General features: G+C 51.4%; 1 pseudogene; it reads left to right on the top strand.

Annotated features, from left to right (window-relative positions):
- LOC115252748 (cell adhesion molecule 2-like) overlaps window positions 1-21,825 on the top strand; it is a 112,605-nt pseudogene that overhangs the window by 67,430 nt on the left and 23,350 nt on the right.

Below are 21,825 nucleotides of genomic sequence, written 5' to 3'. Positions count from 1 at the left end.
GATTGGGGGGGGGCAGTTTTCTCAGCGGCAGATGGAGGAGCAGTTGGCACTTCTCATTACTGCCGGGATGGATTTTCCGATTGTCCGATTCTTCTCTTCGTTCATCATTAATCGCCTTCCTACCTTCTCCTGCCACGTCGGATCTTCCTCTGCTCGCCGTGCGCCAGCAGACAGGTGCATCTGTGTCGCGCCCTCGCCATCCCGACAGGCGCGGCGTGCCAGCGGCGGATCAGATGTGACACGGCCGGGTGCAGTACGGCGTTCCCCTTTGATCCAGGCGGCGCGGCAGAAGGACGAACCCTGACCAACACGTGTCAGACAAAACTGTTGGGCACCGAGGAGAGCGTCCAGTTCCCTCTGGATGGAGGCCAGAGGGGGCGAGACCTTATAGGCCGACTGACACGCGCACGTGCGCGTCTCAGCCCCGGCGAGCGCGGCCAGACCGGCGTGGAAGCAGTGTCACCGCTTCCACTGGCGTGAACAAAGGCGCCGTCCTGACACGACGCCTCGTTGTTTTGACGTGGAAGTTATGAATAAATCATCAGTGGACGCGTGAGCTCCAGCCCGTCACGTCGGAGCGCCTCGGCCCACCGGCGCCGCCGCGCGGTCCGGCGAGGAGGTCGTCCTCGTCCCCTCCACCAGCAGCGTGCCGCCCACGTTCATTCCGTCCCCGCCAATGATGCGCGCTCGATAATGACGCTCTCCATCCGCTGTTGCGTTAAAGTGCAGTTCCAAGGTCTTTTGTCACCCACGCTGTTGCCACGGCGAGCAACGCGCGGTTGGAGCTCGGCGAGCTCTCAACCTCATCAGCGGCGGCGAGCTTTTGTGGGTTGAAGGGGACGTCTCGACGCCCTTTGGGGTCCGTTACGCCACAGGTTTGACTCGTGACGCCATCGAAGCGTTTGATTGAGCCATTTTTAAGGCTCCTCTACGAAATCACTGCAAATAAATCGTAAACTAACCGTTTTACGCGAAATAGCAGCAAAAATGCGTAAGAAGCGCGAGTTTGAGGGAGTTTTCGCGTGGTCCCAGTTGGTTTTTGATTGCATCTATATCTCAATCCTCAAACGGGTCAGATTTGATTTCAAGGTTTGTGCGATATTTATCAGACGCAGGAGTCGTTTTATTCGATGTAGCCGGCCTCTCAGATCAAACGTTTCTAGATTGATATTCCTCGATGTCGGCTCGTTAGGGAGGGAGGCTCGTTAGTGGACCCGGTTTAGAAAGGGGCTGCTGCTAGAACTACTTGGTAAATAGAGGCTGGAACAGGTGTAGTTGGAAATAATCCCGTTTCACTTTCATCTGAAACTTGTATAACGAGATCAGCACGATCACGGGAGGAAATGAAAGTGGATCAACCTTTTTCTGGGACGTCAGTGAGCTGGGCTTTTAATTCCATCAGCAACCCTGCGATGTTATTGAAAGCAGCACAATGACTTTAACAGGTTTTCATTAGATTTGGTGCTAGCGTGGGTGGTTGGAGGAGCAGACCTCCAGGGGATCTGGAGCTAAAGGTCTTCAGGCAGGTGATATTTCACCTAATGCGAGGAGCCCCTTTTAATCAGGGGGTCCGGAGAGTGCTGCACCTGCTGCTACTTTAATACCAATGAATTTTCATTTAAATTCACATTCAACACCTTTCTCAACCGGCCTTGTTTTTGATTTTTTTCAACTGTTCTGGATAATAGAATTTACCCTTTGCGTTTGCTAATTAATGCCTGTTTCACACTCGCGATGGAACACATCTGTGGAGAAATGGATTTATTCCTAATGGCATACTCGGGGCTATTTTTAATGTTCTTGACTTGAAATGTGATAGTCACCATGGGACGTAATACCCCAGCTCTCGGATGAAGGGTGAAGAAAAATCATTTTGCCGCTACCTTAATGTCTCTGGCTGAAACACCTTATTAGATTCCTGCTTTATAGCACGCGTGCTAACCGGCTCCAGCTTCGTTCGGCCATGGAGACCTAATGAGAGTAATGACCTTGGACTCCATTTCAGTGGATGTCTGTCATTTCTCCCCAGCTCTCTTTGGGCATTCATCTCTTCTGCTGTCTTCTCTTCTCCATTCCTTTTCTCCCCTTTTTTCCCTCCATCATCAGTAGGCCCCCTTTCAACTCTCTTTGCTTCTGCCTCTCCCTCCTCGCGGTGTATTCCGTCGGGCGCCACACGGCATCCTAAATACAATTACAGTCCACAGCTGAATGGAGAGGAAGGGTCCTTGGGGATCGCTAGGAACAGGAAGTGGTCAGAAAGGCTGGACTGAGGAGGGAACAGCAAATCCCTAATTCAATTGGCTGAACCCAGGCAACAAGCCCCGAGCGGCTGTTACTCTGGAATCAGTGGAATCAAACAATGCTGCTCAAACCACAAGAGAAATTGTCATCCACATCAGTAAACACACACACACGAGCACACACACACACACACAGGCACACAAATCCATCTCATTTTCAGGTTTTCCTCTTTTATTCCGCATCTGTCTGCTGCAAGGACGGAATCTGAATCAGCCGTTTCTGTTCCTGAACGTTACCCAAAAGCTAACGGCGACTGGAGAATGGAACAACACACGTGGTGACATTAGAACCTCCGAGCCCAAATGGGCCGATCCTCATCCAAGCCTAAAGAAGGCGCGGTTATCCTTTTGTCAAGATCAGGTGGATCCCAATGAATCTAGGTGATCTGCTGAATTCAGCCTGATCAAACTTGAGCGGCACCGTTTTCACCACGCGATTCCGACCAGTTTGGGTCGTCACGGTCGTGACTCGGCATCACGCCGAGCCTGGGAGTTCAGCTCCCTCCTCAGGCACTCGTGGCGTCCCCCCTGCCGAGGGAGACATCTGTAACCACTGGAGCGATTAGCATCGGCACGGTAAGAGCACGCCGGGACGGCGCCGCCCGTATCAAAGGTCATCTGCTCTCAGCATTTCCAGCTAGTCTTGGGAAGATCTCCTGCTCATCCAGTAACAGCTCACATGGGAAGTCCAGATTATCTGAACAAGATGTCGGCGCTCTGAAAACATGTTGACATTCTGCAGAAATTCCCACAAAGTTTACTTTTGTAAGAAAGCTCGAAAAACTGGAAATGACTCATCGGAGGCTGCAGCAAACATTAGTTTGGCAGGCCGAGAGTGGATTTCTCTCTCCGTCGTGAGCTTTTTCCAGCCCGGATTGGTTCGGAGGTTCGGCATCCTTGACGTCAGCTCAGGCAATCATGTGGTTGTTTGGACATTACTTAGCGTCGCGCCAAGGTGGAACCATCATTCCAGTCACAGGTAATGACTTCGGATGTGCTCAATCAGGGCGATTCACTTCTGTCAGGGAGCTGCCGGCCACAGCTCCACCGCTCGGGCAGTATGTCGTCGCAGGGAGGAATTAGCGCGCCTTTTATGTGCGATTGATTCTCGGAGTTTAATTTCACAGCCGTGAACACATATTGGACTTTCTTTGTGCGATGGTTCAAGATGTGCGATCAATCTGTTTTCAAATACAGCTCAGTGTTGCGGACGATGCTGAATGAAACGGTGACTCTGTCAGTTTAGCATTGCGGCCTTTTATGCCCGGACTAGCTAACGCCAATGCAAACCTTTGCTTCTTCCTGGCCCCGTCAGCGGCCACGCTGTCGTTTGCCACGCGTATCAACCGGAGACCAACCCGGGCTTTATGGGTTACGACTGATTACTGGAGGAGCAGCGCGACACTTTAGTGCTCGCACAAAGCAGCAGGTGATACTGTGACCGGACGAAAAATAACAAAATCAATCTGCACCACGACCAAATCTTTTAATCTACTCTGTGGGTCTCCACGTCGGGAGGCTGGAGGAAAAAGAGTCGTGTGTTTAAAGGCCCTGAACCACCGAAAATGGGGTTTTTTCAAAGAGACTCGGCAGAACTAACTGAAAGAAAACACTGCAAAATGACTCAGACAATCACGGAATATTGTGTTTATTGTGTAAAAGAAGCGGTTTAATGACGCTGCCCTAAATCCAGCTTTCTGTTCCCACGTGTCTTGAATGCACTCTTATTCCCTCTTTGATGGGCCAGAGTGAATAAGTCTGCCTCAGTCTGCCACTTTCATTTAGCAGAGCTGCTAGAAGCCACTAATCCCCTCAAATCAAAGGTATCATCTCCATTTGTTTCCCTCTCGCTCCTGCACCCTCCTCCCGGGCCTCCTGCGCTCGCGAGCTCAATACTCAAATGGGGCTCTTTGTCGCTCTAATGCCCGGCTGAATAGCACCAGCGGGCCCTGTACGCACGCTGATAATTTGAATAAAGCAGGAGATCGATTCAGGGGACACAGACATTTACAGGGATATAAATTTAATCTCATTTGCAATGAACGGGGGGGGGGAACGATGCACGCTGGTGCTCCCACACAGTGGACCGGGCAAGTGGAATCAATAGGGCTCAGAAGCAGAATTTTGCTCTGCATGCACAGACAGGGATGATTCTTTGTGTTGGGGCCGATACAGAAGCCGGTTTTATAGGAGAGACTAAGCAGCTGGTGCCTTTAAAGAGTTGTCAGTGCTCACATTCCATTTCCAGCGCGATAAATGGAGCCGCTGCCGCAGGAGAGGTTTGGAGTCGGAGGTCCTCGGACGTCACGTCGGTGGTTTTATTGATATGCAGCTCTGGTGCTCAACTTTTTACCCGACCTCCTGGTTTTGAAGCGCGTGGCTTATTAAGACAGACGAGCTAATGTCACGACCCTTCCGTGGTTACAGTGGTTGATCAGACACATATAGAAAGAGAGCATTTTATGCTAAGCTAATCGACACAAGCTAACGGCACCAACAAGTTTTCTTTTTAACCAATAAAAAAAAAACACGAATTGAATTGGAGCTGATTCATTTCTTTGTGTTTTCATAAGAGTTCAATGGATCACAAACCAGAGGCTTTAGATCTTATTTTACTTTGTGGGATTAGATCAAAACCAGTTAGATTAATGTAAAAAACAAGAATAATAGCTTAATTTAAAACATCGCTTTTGCTCGGCTTTCACGGTTGTAATTAATAATAAGATCGTATCAAATAAGATCAAAACTGAAGTTTAAAGCTTTTCTCAAATCCAGTGTTTGATGGAATGGTGATAATTCTTCACGCTCCACTCTGGAGGATCCATTCTGGATCCCACTGGTGTCGCAGCAGAAGTTTACTGGGCCTGACAGGCTAACAGAGCCGGGCCGCTCTGAGAATACGCACTGAAGAATATAAATACCACATTTTCATAGCCTCCCTTTTTTCCAGTGACATCAGTGAAGGTGTCGCAGCCTACGTGGTTCCAAGTGAAGGAAGTGGAGATTTAAATGAGTTGCACATCCAGACACAACAAGCTCGAGATCTGAGGTCGGAGGAAGCAGCAGCAGCTGTTTGTCATGTCGGGGGGGCAAAGGTGGACGCTTTAGGCGGGAACAGCAGAGATCTTAATGGATGAAGTTAAAATTAGAAATGCCCTCCACATCCGAACCCAAATCTTTGAAGTTTCTGGCATCACAATATAAAGGACTGAAAGTGAGGAAGGTGGAGGAGACGTAGCCAAGTAATTGGTTTTTATTGACTTAACTAAATGACTGAAGTGACACAAACGAACCTGGGAATGAAACTTCCTTAGAAATAAGCAGCATGTACTTGTTACCAGGGAGATTTTCACATGAATCATTAATTAATTCTTTGGTTTTGGAGATCTGTTAATTGTTCCACTGCAGAATATATCATTTATCATCCTCCTGATTGATACTCACGGCTGTTTCTTTACATTCCCGTTGTTCCATCTGAGTTCTTATTTAGACCTTAAACGTCCCGTGGCGTGGACACGCCCACCTTTATCCTGCGTTCTCTTTTTAATCTGAATTTGATTCCATCCTATTCCAGTTTCATGACTATAATTATTTACTTATAATCCCACTCCTAGAAATGAGACTGCCTAATTGGCGCCAAATTGGACCTTTTTATCAGGGAAAGTGGCGCCTGACATGATTTCAGCGTCCTGGTGTGAAAACAGCTGCAGCATTCGATGGAGGATAAATAAGTCCTGGGGCGGCAGGGAGCTTCATTTGTGTCACGGAGAGTCGGGAAAATTGTTTGTGGAGTGCGAAGACTCGCTCGGGAATCTCTGATCGGCAGCGTCTGGATCAGATGTGCCAGTAAAACAGATTCCGGGTGGGTGCTGATGCGTCGGGTCGACGCCGGCCAGAATCTGGTTCTGAATGTCTGAATGTGACGCCGCTGAAGATGAGCACCCTCACGCCCGTCTCCCGCTGGATAAATCGAGGCTTTGAATGCTTTTCCCTGTCATATTCCGTCATATTCCTCGTTCCAGAGCAGCAGCTCAGTCTCCAGGTTCTGGTCCAGCCCGTTCTCTCATGCCGTCACTACCATCGATTCCTTTACCTCCTGCCCTGCATTGCACAGTTTCAGGCCCTCACACCTGAGCGTGAGTGTGTCTCCCTGTGACGGGGCTCCGCTGATATCCGCCTTATTTCCATAAGTGCTGATTTGCTGAGGTGACAGGTGTGATTGTACCCTCTGAATACCGGCCCCAGACGACGGGAGCGCGTTCATTCATTAAATCCCGGCGGATTGTCCCTCTCGAGCTTCACACACGCACTGGCCTTTCTCCCCCGAGTTACCACCTGACAATCAGCAGTTACCAGCCGCCTATGAGAGCACGCCGGCGTGTCAAGTAACTGGCGTCTGAATGGCCCCCCCACTCACCGTGAGGTGTTGAGGTGTCACCACTTTTGTCTGGCCCTGACAGAAAGTAAGCGCTGATGGATATGACATTGCAGCTCCTTGACATCATTGCTCCCAGTGAGAGGTCCGTAGGAGTCCACACCTCCAGAATCCAGGGTATTTCAAGCCCCCCCAACACACACACACACACACACTCGCAGACATATGCACGCTCACTGGCGTGTGTTAGGTGGATATAAAGGCATGAAGCCAAATGGCGTAATCCCTCCAATGATCCATCAAGTGTTTGAGCAGCCATTGTGTTCTGACCATTAACGGGGTGTGGAGAGCATCTTTGAGATGCTAATGTCGCTGCTCCCATTTAGCACGTAGCCAGGATAAAGTGCCAAGTGCTAATCAGCCATGTGTGTTGTACAGGCAGAGGGAGAGGAGACCGGGCCGTGGTGGGGGTGGGGGGGGGGGCTTCTGGAATTCGCATAAACAACCTCCCTCATTATTTGCATGGCTAACCAATCCCAAGCCAGCGTGAGGCAATAATTGGGTGTTTCACGGGACCTTATGGAACGCAGCGAGAGCATCCATTTGCTGGTTTCTGAGGGAGGACGCGGCCATAAAGCAAAAACGGCAGCATAATTAATCCATAAGTGATGACAACGAGTTCCAGATAACGATCCAAACTATAATGTTTGCCGCCGAACTTTTTTGGACTAGCGTAGCCGTGGCCGTGGTGGTGATAGTAGACACAAAGAACGACACCTTCAATCAACCCTAATACTTTATTAGTCCACATTATTTTCATGTTTAAAGCTATGTTGCTTTAATATAAGTCAAAAATAGTCAACGCAAGTCGGTTGAAACGTGCACGGGTGTCCGCTGGCGCTCACCTCCTGCAGACGGTGTCCCCTGGTGTCTGCGGCGCATGCTACATGAACCAATGCAGTTATTCTAGACTAGCGTAGAGAGCCTTTATAGCAGCCTATTAGCATGCTGCACGTGTGCCTGATGCAGCACATCTGTGCTTGTGTAATTAAGGACACAGCCACAACGATGACATCTGCACACTCTGCTGAAGAGGATACGGCGACACTGACACGTGCGCGCCCACGTAACTGTGGAGCGCAGTTGGATGTTTGGGCCCATTGTCGCGCTGCCCTGCGATGCTGGGGGCGGACGTTAACAGATGGCTCCCCCTACCTCCCAGGGTAGTGATGTTCAATTATGTGTGTCCAATTAACACGATTGTAATGAGAAGGAGAGGAAGAGGCGGGAGTGTCGCCGTTCACGGGGACAGGAAGGGCGGTGGGACGCGTTCCAATGACGGCTACACGTTTTTATGCATCATAACAACAATAACTGACGCGCCGTCCCGTGGATGGCGCCTCTGCGTCGACCCGCCGTGCTCCCACAGCACTTGAGCGGAAATGTAAGGGGCCGCGCTGAGGTCAGCTTTAATTTGATGCAGGAAACACGAGCAAGTGGCCGTTTTATTTACTTAATTAGCTTAATTGTAGCGCTGCAAAGGAATTTGTTACAGTACAATTTGTTCGAAAATGACCCAGATGAATTGGAATTGGTCTGGATAATTGAATGCAGTCTTTCTTTGGGCCTCCGCAAATATAAACCGAGGCATGAAATGGAATTTATTCATGGCTCACAGCTTCAGGTGGAAGGTTGTGTTTCAGCAGCTGCGCTTTTTTTTTTTTTTTTTCTTCTTCTTCTTCTTCTTTTTTTTAATGTGATCTCTTCTGACATCAGCTGTGTTTTTCTCACCGTTGCTTTTCTTTCCACTGTGGATCACCTTCCTCCAAGAAGAAATTGCATTTAAATGACAGCGGAACATTTTATTTAAGGAATTTCATCATGCAAGATGGTGTGTGTGTGTGTGTGTGTGTGTGTGTGTGTGTGTGTGTTTCTGATTTCCCAGTCGAATCCGCTCTCTATAAATATGCGGTTGTGTGGCGTCAGCCCGGGAACATGTTTTAGCATCGATCATTATCCCGTGAGCTCCAGGTTGCCCCCCCCACACACACACACACCACCCCCCCCCACCACCACGTTTTTAGAGGCGGCTCTTTGTGGGGCTGCAGAAACGCAGCGGCGTGATGCTGCAGCGATCGTTAGGAGCGACTCGGAGGACGGAGGAAACATCAGAGCTGAGGAGCCTTGCAGGAGGTCTGGCTGACCCCGTTAGCTGCTGCAGGTTCAACTCCCGCAGGACACCTGTGTGTGTTATCGCTACTGTAGCTTCATTAAAAACCCAAGTGCACTTCCCCGTCTCCGCTTTCATCTGCTTTGGCACAGTTTGGTTATTTACCCCCCCCCCCCGGAGCTTTGTATGAATATTGCAGACTGTTGAACACACAAGGTGAGCCATTGTTGTCCTCCGCTCTCGGGGGTCCGTGGGGGTTTTCTACCCTCTACCTTTCGACCCGCTCTTATCTCTTCTGCTGGACCGCTCAGGGCCCGACCTGCTCATGATGCAGTGGTGATTGTTTCGGGAGGGGGTGGGGGGGGGGCGTTTAAGCTGCCATGAAAGACCAAATCTGCAGGTGGACCCTTAAAAGAGGAGAGCGCCAGACAAAAGTAAGAAAAGCTGCAGTCGCGGCCCTGAAAGGAGGATGTGACCACATGTAGCTCCCAGTTCTTTATGTCCGCCCTCATCCTTTTATAGCCGCGGTCCCCTTTGAGACGCGCCGGGGCCCCGATGCCCCGGAGATCGCCCGCTGCCATCGTTACAAAAGCGCTCACACTGCAGCCGTGCGCACACACTCACACACGCGCTGCAAAGGTCATCCTCCCCAGTTAACTCCTGAAACTGCAGGTCTGTCTCATGTCACGGCATCAACGTGTTAATCTTGAGGGTAAAAGAGGGAGCGGTGTCACCCCTCAGCCATTCACATCGCATCCCGCCCGGATTCCTCACCGTACCCGGCATGAACGGCTCCCACGCAACTTTTATCCTTTTCTTTTCCTGCACAATGACGCGACTGAAATATGCCACAGAAATCGTGCCCGATGGTTTCCAATCCACCAACTGCCGGCAGTTTCCCGGGATTAAGACGGCCGCTAATTCCCGCCAAAACGTTAGCAGTACAACAGGAAGCGACTTCCGCTGTATCCTGAGGGAGGCGGCCGTGTCCCGTACGCACAAATGTGGCTGGTGATGACATCCAAGCCATCAATGGACCTTTAAAAGCGTTAAAATATAAAAGTTGGGTTGTCTCCGGACGCACAGCAGCGTCTGACGGCTGCGAGGGAACTCCCCGGCTGTGGCCAAAGCGGTCGCCGATGCCAAACGGCCCCCGGGGAGCGTCCCTCGCCTCCTCCGGCGTCACCGCCAACGCTTGCCAATTTACCGGCGTGCTCGCCTTTGTAATGCAATGCAGCACAAACAGGCTTTTGTTCACTGACCTTTTAATAATTCAGCCCGAGCAAAATGCTGCGACACATTTTTGATCAAAGTCCGGCGTCGAAGGGGAGGAGGATGAAAAGCTCCCCTCCCAACATGATCCCTCACTAAGAGCTCAAAATGGAAAATCCGACAGTCCTCATGTGCGACACGAGGAGAGAACCTGATGAATGAAGGTGTTCCGCTCCTGTTGACCTCTGCCCTGCTTTTACATAGAGAGAAGAAGAAGAAGCTTATATCACGTGGAAGTGTTTTCTTTTCTTTTTTCCACCCCCTGGAAAATATCCCGTCCCTTCACCCTGTGACGAATAGCTGGAGATTACAGGTTGGTGACCAGGCACACACATCCACTTCAAAGCTGTGTCTGCAGGAAGCCATTTGTTACCCCGGAGGCATCTATCACAATATAGCTTCAGCCCCTAAACTATTCATTTGAAGAAGCAGTGGAAACAAAAAGCATTTGCTCAGTTAGAGGCCCAACCTGGACTGTCCATCTTCCCTCCGCAGCTCCTGCCTGACACTGACAGTGTGTGTGTGTGTGTGTGGGTGTGTGTGCGCACATACCGACTCCACGAGCAAAGTAAGGACATTTTTGGGATGTGGGGACATTTTTGGGGACGGGGTTATGGGCTTGGTGGGGATGGGGTGGGCTTGGAAAGGGGCTGGATGGTGCATTTTTCCCTGAAATGTCCTCATAAAGAGAGAAGTGCAAGGATGTGTGTGAGTGTGTGTGTACGCAGGCGTGTTCCTGTGGGTTGGGGAGCTTCCATCATCCTTCCTGGTTTAGAGAAATTCAAATATGAGATATTTTTTAAGGCGTTAAACGGCAAAGTTTCCAGGGCTACAGGTCGGCCTGCTTGTATTCATTTATGTGGCGACGGGGGCCATTGAGAGAGGAGCCCGCACTTGTCTTAAATCTCTGTCTGATCCACTTGCTCTTCACCTCTCCGTTACACCTTCCCTCCACTCTATGATGAATAAAAACCTTGCATAATTCTGCTCCTGCCGTAACATAAAAGCAGATTGGAGGTTTTCTCTGATGAAGCACCAGAGGCTGCTGGGTATTTGATGTGCGTGACTTGTCAGTTCCCAGACAAGGACACCCTCCTTGAATCAAGTGCCAAATGGGAAAATCAAATGCTGACGTCTGAACTGTAAAAAGAAATCTCCTTAATGGTACCAAGGATGTCATTTATGTTGAGATTAGCTGGGCTTTTTCTCCAGTTTTCCTCCTTATTATCTAGTTAAAGGTGGAAATATGGGGGGGGAGATATCTGCTGAAGCCCCATCGTCAGGTGGATCCACCTTTTCAGGGTCGCTCATGGTTTGGGCCCAACCTGCTCTTCCCCATAGCTGCTTCAAAGCGAAGTTTGGGGGTGAAATTTGAATTCCGAATGGGGATTTGGATCCTTTGATGTGTGATACGTGAGCGCTGCGACTCCTCCAGATGAAACGATTGTGACAAGGTCCACATTCGTCTGCCGGAGTCGCACTCCGGAGGCTCACCGCCGGACCGGGACGCGTGGCGGCGCCCAATAAAGGCCCCGACAGACGGAAGCACGCGCCCCGCGCACGTGAGCCTGTGAGCGTGTGTGGCCAGAGCAGGCGGGGTGGAAACGTTCGTGTCGACGCACGCCGCCACCGTTCCTATGATCTGTTTCACACGAACTGCCTGCGCACGCCTCCGTACGCACTCCTAGTAATTGCACGGGGGATTGTTAATTGCTCCTCACTAGCATTAGCACTTCATTATTATTTTGCTAAACAAATGTTTCCGCCCGTTCCCGTAATTAATTGTAGTTTGGAGTGATTTTACACTGTGATTTATATCAGGACCGGATGATTTGAAGCCCTCTTCGATTTATTTACAAATGTATTTTAAAGTAGCCTGGAGTCATTACACTTGGGCCGTTCTTTCTATAGAAATAAGCGAAAGAAAATCTCTGAATCCATCATCAAATCAGGGAAATTTTATTACCAGGATTTTGTTTTTCAAGGGGGGGGTTCTCGGTTCAAACCCCAGTGCAGGCGAACCATGGAAGGTGTCCTGGTACTAGGGGAAGGTGCCAGAACACCTTCAGAGCGCTGCCCAGGTACCCTTGAGCAAGGCACCAAACCCATAAAGACCCTGATGGACTGGCCAACCATCCAGGGGGGCCCTGCCTCCGATGGGCGAAGCGGTTAAGAAGACGAGACGAGAAAAACAAACGTCTGAAGGGTGTTTTAGGTACAAACTTTGTAATTGTGAAATCTGGTCTCAGAGACAAAGATGGACGACGTGGTTGATGACAGGCTGCAAACGATGATGTTTGAGAGGAAATTCATGCGCTCATTTCTAGGGTTTCGTGATCCAGAAACCGTATTCAGAGCGAGGACCTGTGGGTCCTGGGGGAGGTTTCCTTTCCCTTCTGGTCCACATCTGGTAGCTTCTCTGCTTTTGCTCCATTTTGAAAAGAGATAAAGACGTTTGCAGCTGGGGTTCGGGGGTCGTGGGGAAGGTTTTTGCCGGATAATTTCAGTGGAAACGTGTTGAGCTTTTCCTAAATAATGCTGTAAAACGTGCGACTGTAACATGTTCAGCTGTATTATTATTAGCATTTGCTGAGTCAGCTGCAACCTACTTGATCTGCATTAACGTAAAGACCATAAAGTCCTAAAGCGGTCGGAAGCCCGAAGGCCTTCGTTCCTCTTCTATGAAGACATGTGTCTTCGGTCACCTGGTTTCCTTCAGCACCTTTGGTTGTCGTGCAGGAGTTTCAACCATTTTAGCCGCTGCTTTGGTGAAATTCGCGTTTTAATACGTTTGCGTTTCATACGTTTCGCAATGTTTCCAGGCTCTCATCCCATTTTCATCCCTTTCTTTTCATCTGCTCCAGCAGTCTTCAGCTAAAACCCTCAACTGTTCCACACATGAGCGTAATGACGAAGAAACTGTTATAAAGTGTGTTATTGTTCCACCCTGGCTGGGGCGCGCGTGTGTGTGTGTGTGTGTGTGTGTGTGTGTGTGTGTGCATAAACGTGTTAGATTGAGAATTAAATCAAGTTTAAATAAGAAAATAAGCAGATGCGAGTGTCGTCATGAAGGGAAAAAACAGTAATGAGCTAGACTGATCTAATAAAGCCAGCGGTGCGGTGGCAATAAAGTGTGCTAACCAAGCTTGATTCCATCTATTAACAATGTTTACCATCGCTTTTATTACGCCGAGATGAATCGCGACCCTTAGCGTTGAATTAAACAAGATTTAAATGCTCTCAAATACGCTTTAAAAAGGTTCCATGTATTATTCAGGGCTTTTTTTAAAATAGTGATGACTCACTTGAAATCAAAATAGAAGTGCGGGGGCCGTGTTTCGCATGGATCAGGGGGCTCCATGGAGAGCCGAGGTGACAAAGACTACGTTACGCTTTTACCGCAATCTGCTCACCGGTGGAATGTTGGTCGCATTCCAAAGGGCTGGAGTACATCAGACATACGGTGAAACAGCTGCTCCTGCGCCAAAGGGAGGCTAATCTCTCCATCATGCTAGCTGACAGCGCTGAGCGCCCCCAACGTCCATCGCCATAGGCTTTACCTCCACGCCAGCGTGTGTGTATGCATGTGTGTGTTGGGGGGGGGGAGAAGAGTAAAGGAGCAGTTAATACGGTGATGGAGAGAATGTGTAAAAGCAGGTGAGATGAACCCTGAATGATGAAAGCTGGGAAGGAACAGGACGGATATTGGAAGTGAAGCTTCCTCCCGGGAGACCTCTCCCCTACAGGAACACTATGATCACTGCTGCGTGTGAACGTGTGCGTGTGTGTGACACAGCAGGAGGCGTCTGCGTGAACCATCGCACAGTTTATTTATGACGACTCCCCGCCGCCACCGACAGACGGAGAACCAGAAAACAACTCTGACGCTTTTAGACTTCCCTCCCACCAGTGGCCTTTTCCCTCATCACCGGGAGGAGCTGATGAATGAGAACGCTGGAAGGGGTGGAGGGGTGGAGGGATTTAGGGGTGGAGGAGTGGAGAGATGGAGGAGTGGAGGAGTGGAGGAGTGGAGAGATGGAGGGGTGGAGGAGTGGAGAGATGGAGGAGTGGAGGAGTGGAGAGATGGAGGAGTGGAGGGGTGGAGGAGTGGAGGGACGGAGGAGTGGAGAGATGGAGGGGTGGAGGAGTGGAGGGACGGAGGAGTGGAGAGATGGAGGGGTGGAGGAGTGGAGGAGTGGAGGAGTGGAGGGACGGAGGGGTGGAGGGATTTAGGGGTGGAGGGGTGGAGGGGTGGAGGAGTGGAGGAGTGGAGGGATTTAGGGGTGGAGGGGTGGAGGGACGGAGGGGTGGAGGGATTTAGGGGTGGAGGAGTGGAGGAGTGGAGGAGTTCATGAGGACCATTTGTTACACTTAAAATAACTCATTTTCAAACCAATTTTATCAGGTCTCATCAATCAAGTGAATCTTTCTGTATTTCCCGGTGGGTTAAACACACACACACACACACACACACACGCACACACACACACACACACAAACACACACACCACTGACACACAAACACACAAACAAAAACACACACACACTTGGAGGGCTGGAACAATCATGAGGATTAAATCCTCCACTGAGACAAAGATCAGGACGTCTGTAGCCAGGAGACGTCCTCCTCTTCCTCCTCTTCCTCCTCTTCCTCCTCCTCCTTCTCCTCCTCCTCTTCCTCCTCCTCCTCCTCCTCCCCCTCTTCCTCTTCCAGCTCCTCTTCCTCCTCCCTCTCTTCCTCTTCCTCCTCCTTCTCCTCCTCCTCTTCCTCCTTCTCTTCCTCCTCCTCCCCCTCTTCCTCCTCCTCCTCTTCCTCTTCCTCCTCCTCCTCCTCCTCCTCCTCCCCCTCTTCCTCCCCCTCCTCTTCCTTCTCCTCCCCCTCCTCCTCCCCCTCTTCCTCCTCCTCCTCCTCCTCCTCCCCCTCCCCCTCTTCCTCCTCCTTCTCCTCCTCCTCCTCCTCCCCCTCTTCCTCCCCCTCTTCCTCCTCCTCCTCCTCTTCCTCCTCCTCCCCCTCCTCTTCCTTCTCCTCCCCCTCCTCCTCCCCCTCTTCCTCCTCCTCCTCCTCCTCCTCCCCCTCCCCCTCTTCCTCCTCTTCCTCCTCCTCTTCCTCACTGCTACCAGAAGGGCTTTATTTAATCTTGAGCAGAAACGAAACCCTCTGCAGATGGATCCGGGTTAACGATCCTTCCAGAAGCACATGTGCGGGATAACGTCCGTTCCCGTCCCAGCAGCAGGGCGCGGGCGAGGGAACGGTGGTGCCAGATTCCTCGTGCCGCTTCAGTCCACCTTTCTTTTTCCTTTTAATTAGTGACATAGAAGAAATAAAGGGCCGTCTTGGATGTGCGTTTTCCGAGGCTTTTCCTCCCATCAGGAGCAGTGGGAGCATGTGAGAGTCGGCCATTGTGTAAGTGATTGGGAATACTCTGCTCATGCTATGGTAAAATGGGGAATAAGAGAGGGGAATGAAAAGTGTTTTATTCAATTTCAGCCTGCCAGGCCTTGCTGAACTGTTGTGTCGGTTGCCTGGCAACTGTAACGCTCAGAGATCCAAGTGCAGAGAGTATTGAATCAGACTCCCACCATTTTTTCCGTCTTTTATGCCGCCCGTGTTCTTTCTTTCCTCCACTTATCCGTCTCTGGCTGTTTTTATAAGTGAATAGTTCTGCAAAAGGGGAGAAACGAGAAAAAGAAAAGATGGTTTTTAAAGGCCAGATTTCTCTGGTGGGGGGGGGGGGGCGCAGCTGTGACAGGGGACCGGTACCTCGGCACAGGGAGGAGGCGCAGGAACGGAGGGAGATCAGGCTCTGCTGAGGGGAGACATCGGTCCCTTTGACCAGTGTGGCAGCAGCTTCAAACTCACGCGATTTTCCATGAGCTGAACAGCTGAGATGTGGTCGAACCCAAATTTGTTGGCTGCAGGAGGAGATTTAATAATCTCTCTTTGTTGGTCCCCTCTCATCCCTGGTTCAGACGCCGCCTCGTAGAGCTGTTCAGGTTTTCAGGCACACTGGAGGCATTCCAATAGATTCATCAATTGGCAGAGCAGTGTGTGTGTGTGTGTGTATGTGTGTGTGTGTGGGGGGGGGGGGTCCTCCCCTCGGGAAACATGCAAAAACACACTAGGCACCACTGCTCTATGTTGTTTATTTGGTCCTCCGACTCCCATTGTTTCAATAGCTCCCCCCACCCCCCATAGTTCTGCAGGCCTGACCCAATCCCCAGCTGGGCCTCGCTGCTCTCCATTCCCAACACTCAGGCTCTTATCTCTGGTAGCATCTGCTGATCCAGCTGCTCACAACTCACAATCCGCATATTCCCAAATTCTCCTCCCGGATATCTTCGCGCGGACGTCTCGCTCCCCCTCCCCCCCTACACACACGCGCGCTCTTGGCCCAGCAACAACCAGCGCGTCCTCACAAATAAACGAATAACCGAACAGCTGGAGATGTGGCGAGTGTGGCCGGACGGCGCCCGGCGAGCCCGCTGGCTCGGTCGGAGGCAGAGGCACATCTCTGTGCCGACAACGCTGCTAGCTGAGTTTACGATACATCGCAGCTAGCCCGGATAAATAAGCAGAAGAGCCGACTAGCGGAGGAGCGGCGTCCACAGGGGTTCCACCTTCTCGTGGATCCTCGTTGGAAAACGGCGAGCTCCACTGTGCGAGGCGGATAATGTGACGAGCCTAATTAAAAGGGGCTCGTCTGCAAGGTCTCAATTAGCCAACGGGCTGTATCGGGACGTTCTCTTTCAGGGTTGAGCGATTTCCTCGCCGGTGATTGACATGCGAGATAACGGCGGCGGCGTATTGCGCCTCTCCTTCCCGACAGACGCCGGCGCTCTGTTCTCCTGCCGTTATCTAATCAGATCTTCTGTCTGTGTTCTTCTCTCCTCTCTGCTTTCTGGCTTCTGCCTCTGTCCGTCCCACCTCCCCTCTCTCCTGGGAACATCCCAGCGATGGCTACAAAAGGCAAAGCTCGAGGTGAGTTGACTGCGTCGCCTGCCGTCAGCGCGGATCAACGCCAACACGCCGCTGCTCTTTTGTGGATTTTAGCGTTCCGTGGTTACGGGCGAAACCGCCTCTAGGATCAAACACAACAGGAAGCTCATCTTCGCTGGAGCGTTCACAGATCTTTCTATTTGTTCAGCTCGTAAACCTTGAGGATGCTCTGAGGTCGTCGGAATAATAATGTGTGTTTAACTCCGCCGCGCTGCCCTTTGGCATCGGCGGGCTCGGGAAAGGTGGCGGTAAATTACAGTCATCAAAATCCGCAGACGCCGGGAATGACGGAGCGGTTCGATTAGAGATCGGAGAGCAGCGGCGAGGCGAGGCGAGGCGCCGCGCGTACCCGAGGGGAGATGACCCCAATTCATTCAGTAAAAAAGAGCCTCGACAGCTTAATGCAGCTCTGGCCAAACGGGTGTGATGTCGTTTGTTCTCAGGTGGCGGTAATAAAGCCACGCCCGTGTTATGGGTTCGCTTCCCAGCCGCCTCTCCAGAGCTTCCCTGTCCACTTCTTATCGAACACGGACTAAATCAGCCCTCGTTTGGGACGTGCAAGTAAAAAGAGAAATAAATAGATCGATCCAGGAGAAAAAATGCTGCATGAATAGTCCCCCCCCCCCCCCCCCCCCCCCAAGGGTCCAGTATTACAAAAACTCCATCCCAGCTGTCTCTCTGACAACTGTAGTGCTCCGTGGTGACAAACAGGTCGATTTAACCCAAATGCAGCGCAGCAAATGATTTCTGCTGTTGCTGATGTTCACATCGCCGTCTCTACCCCCCCCCCCCCCCCCCCCATCATCCTCAGCAGTAGCAACGGCCTTAACAACAACACCCCCGCCTCGCTCGGCGGGGTTTCCTTCTGCCTCCGTGCGTAATTTATTTTAACAACCTGCAGGATCATTGGGAGACGCGGCGTCTCCATCTTGTGCTCGCCGCTGCCCCCCTCCTCTCTTCATGAAAGGACACCCTCGACGGGGCCGGCGCCCTTTTGTTTCTCGCCGTGGCGGCGCGGCAACATCCATCGCGTTGTTGATGGAGAAAGCGAGGACGTGTAGATTAGAGAGACGCGCGTGTCTCCCCCCTCGTCCCCGCTGCCTCTCGCGTCGCTATAATGAGGCTTTTGCTAAGAAAACATAACGAGGCCGATAAGATTCCCGCTGATCCGGGGGCAGATAAAAGCCCGGCTCACCTCAAAGCTGCGGCCCGCCGGCGAACATAAGAGCAAGAGATATGGATGTGACTGAAGGGCTATGAAGTGCAGCCAATTACTGTATAATACGGCACCAGAGAGATTAATATTCCTGTCTCAGCACTTTCTTTTATTATTGGAGGAAGATTAAATCAGGTTAATACAGGGAAAATGTGACAACATAATGGCATCACTGTCAGGGGCGTAAATGAGCATGAAATAGGTACTTAGTAGAACACAACACAGACACTTCCCATACCTGCACGCGTGCCCGGTGGAAGCCAAGCGCGTTGCATCTGGCCCCTTCCACGCCCCCGACCCGTCTACCCAGGGTCCCCAGCATCGCCCAACCCTCAGCTGTGAGAGGAGATCAGTCTCCCGCCCCCCCGGGCCCTGGTTGTACGCTAGCGCAAACGTGCCGCGCACCGCGGGAAGAAAGCTACTTTTAAAACCGTCACTTTCCGCTCACGCTCCCCCTCCTCCCGCCTCGGGGTGAAGAGCATTCCCCCATTTCCCCTTAAATGGAGATGATACATCAATACATCAGCTCACATTAGAAGAATCACAGAGTGGCGTGTTTGTTTGGGGAATTCGGAGGTTTTGGTGGCACAAGTAATTAGTCTGATTCCCCCGCGGGACCGCCACCATCGTCTGGGATCATCGTGCCTTGGCAGCATGTGAAGGCATAAAAAATGAGCTGCTCCCTGTGATTAAAAGAGGAGTCGAAATCAAGAAGATGTTTGAATTTAAAGCACCGCCAAAGAGCCGGGCACGCCGCTCGTACGCTTCCGTGACATTAGCAGCCATCCGGGCGGGCACGCAGATGCCGCTAATGTCCCTCCTCAAGGGCTCGCCCTCATATTCAGAGTGGGAAGATGGATTCGCCGCACCTCGCCAAAGATCTGCCCGTCCGTGTCCTTGCGACGGAGTCGGAAGCAGGTGACATTGAGCCCAAACGCCAGCGTCTGCGCTCCGGCCCCGGAGTTGTGTCCTTTTCTTCCTCTGAGCCGGCGCGTGGTCTCGTTTTCCCGTTCTCACTTTGGCCAGAGGCGTTTATAAAGGTGCCACGTCACCTTTAACAACGTGCGCTGTCCAGCGGGGGGGGGGGGCTGTTCTTCGCTGATCACTGATCTCTCGTGGCGAGGAGGCGCAAACGAGGGCCGAAGGGGGCGCCGCCGCCCTGCGAACCGATGCGAGGGAAACAAGTGAGGCGCCAGTAAATCCTACTGGCGTGATCTCCACGCTCGCCATCCCATAGGTTGTAGCTGCGCCTCTGCAGCCAGGAAGACAAACTGCTTCCTGCTTCCTCCAACACAACATGGTGCTTTCACCGGGGGGGCTCTACGTGTCTTTCACACCCCAGATGCTGCTGGAAGCGTCTCACCTGGGGAACGAGCCAAAGAGACGTCCTTCTCGCCCAGGCGGCTCCTAATTCCTACTGTCGCCGCACGCCGCGCCTGAACAACACCACCGAGGAATAGGTGATAGTTTGTTGAGCCGACTCCAGGGCTTTGGTTGGACGCCGCCTCGGTGACGGCGGCGCCATCAGCTGCCCGCTCTAATTACAGCATGTAAATGACAACAGCGCCGGGATAGCCAGCCTCTCCGGTGGCGGCTAATTAATTTCATATCTCCAGATCAAAACCGCCTGTCCTGCGGTGGGTTTTCCACGCCGGCGCTGAACACCACGCACGGCCCCGCCCACAGCATGGATTACATTCAATTTACCCCCAACCGGAGCCTCGTCACTGTCACGGAGGAACGTCGGGATTGGAAACGGGCCACACGCATACATTGGCGTGAAGAAATTAGCATGCATTTCGCTGGGAAACACGGGCCAGAGCGGAAAACAGAGCATGATATTTCCATAATAATAAAGGGATTTGTAGGAGTATTTCCAGCTACTGAAGTCTGGTTTATTAAAGCTCGCAAATTCCATGAAAGCTTATTAGCAAGTCGAAGTGGCGGACGCGTTTGGAGGCTGTATTTTACGTCCTGTGTTTGTTTTTGAGTGGATATTGGAGAAAACATCACATAGAGGGCGTAACATGACCCATGCTGCACATAAATATTCATCTATCCGTGTGGTGCAGGAAGCTAAAAGCTCTTAATGTTCATTTATTCATCCCCTCAGTACAGAATATTCTGTACTTGCATCAGACGGACATATGACGCCTTCCTCAGAAGGAGGCTGAAGGCGTTTGTGTGAAAACTGTCACAGTTGGAGGACGCGAGGGCAGGTAGCGAGGACGCTCTCATCTCATCCGCTCTCGCTTCCAAGCTTTCCCGTCCAAGAAGTTGCAAACAGCATTCCGTGTTCGGTCTCGCTGCCCAGAAACAGGTGGAGGGTTTCGTGTCTCCAACGTTCTGGCCGTGGTGGCCAGCGTCTCAGAGGACGCTGCTGGTGGACTTTTCTGTCTTCCGCTCCCTGAAGCCTCGGCGGGACAGGTTGCTTGATAAAGTCTCTGGGATGATCACACTCTCGACCTTGTGCGGGGGCGACAATCACGACACCTCCATGTCGCCTGACACGGAGAATCAGTCTGAGGGGCTGGTGTCCAGCTGTGGAGCTAACGGCTCTGGTTCTGTCCCTGTAACATCTGAAGCTCACACAGGAGGGACGCTTCCATGTGGACGGTGTGTTTTTGTTCTGAGGAAAGTGCTGTAAAAGCTAGCTGCCGAGGCATCTACATGCTGAGATGTTACTAAACTATAGCTTTTTGGAGCTGTAACGAGGGACAGGGTGTGAGGGGAAGGTGCGGAATTACAACCGCGTCTTTGCATTTGCACAAAGATCAAATCACAATTTATTATCCAAACGGGGCGCCGCCTTTTGTTTTACCTTTAAATGCTGGAATCCTGCATTCTCGGCCATACGTTACAGCTCCGCGGCTCCAGTCGTGACGTAAAGGTCAGTAGCTCCGGGCTGTCCGTCCGTCTGTCCCTCTCCTTTTCTCTGCAACCTGAATGCCTAAGTAAGAAAGGTTAGTCCACTCAGCTCCTCTTGCTGGAAAGGTCAGGATGGAGAGGAGACAGTGAACACCCCAGGATAGCCTAATCACTATTATTTCAGGGCTAGTTTGCTGTTCACTAAGCCTTGGGAGGTAAATATCTCTTCTGAAGTTTATTTTTAGAGGAGTTTGGTCTTTGGAGAAATGCTGGATGGGGCTTTTTGTGCCTGCAAGCTTGGCTTTCAGCTGTGATTATTAGTCAGAGAATAATGGCAGGGCTGGGGAGGGGGGTGGGAGGGGGAGGGGGCTGGGGAGGGGGCTTAGGAGCCGTCCCATGTAAATTAACATTCAGAGGCAGCTGCACACGGGCTTCAGTGTGAAAATTAAACACTGGTTTAGCATCTCCAGAGGAAACAATTGTTTATTGGGTAAATTCCGGGTGTAATTATAGCTAATGCATAGAATACCATTCAGGGCTGCATATATAACATATGATCCAGCTCCAGCTGAGCTAATTTCATTATCTCTCCACTGCCTAATGGGATGCAAATGGAAACGTTGTTGA

The sequence above is a fragment of the Takifugu rubripes genome, chromosome 15 (assembly GCF_901000725.2).
Source record: "Takifugu rubripes chromosome 15, fTakRub1.2, whole genome shotgun sequence".
NCBI lineage: Eukaryota > Metazoa > Chordata > Actinopteri > Tetraodontiformes > Tetraodontidae > Takifugu > Takifugu rubripes.
This window is presented reverse-complemented; position numbering and strand designations above follow the sequence as displayed.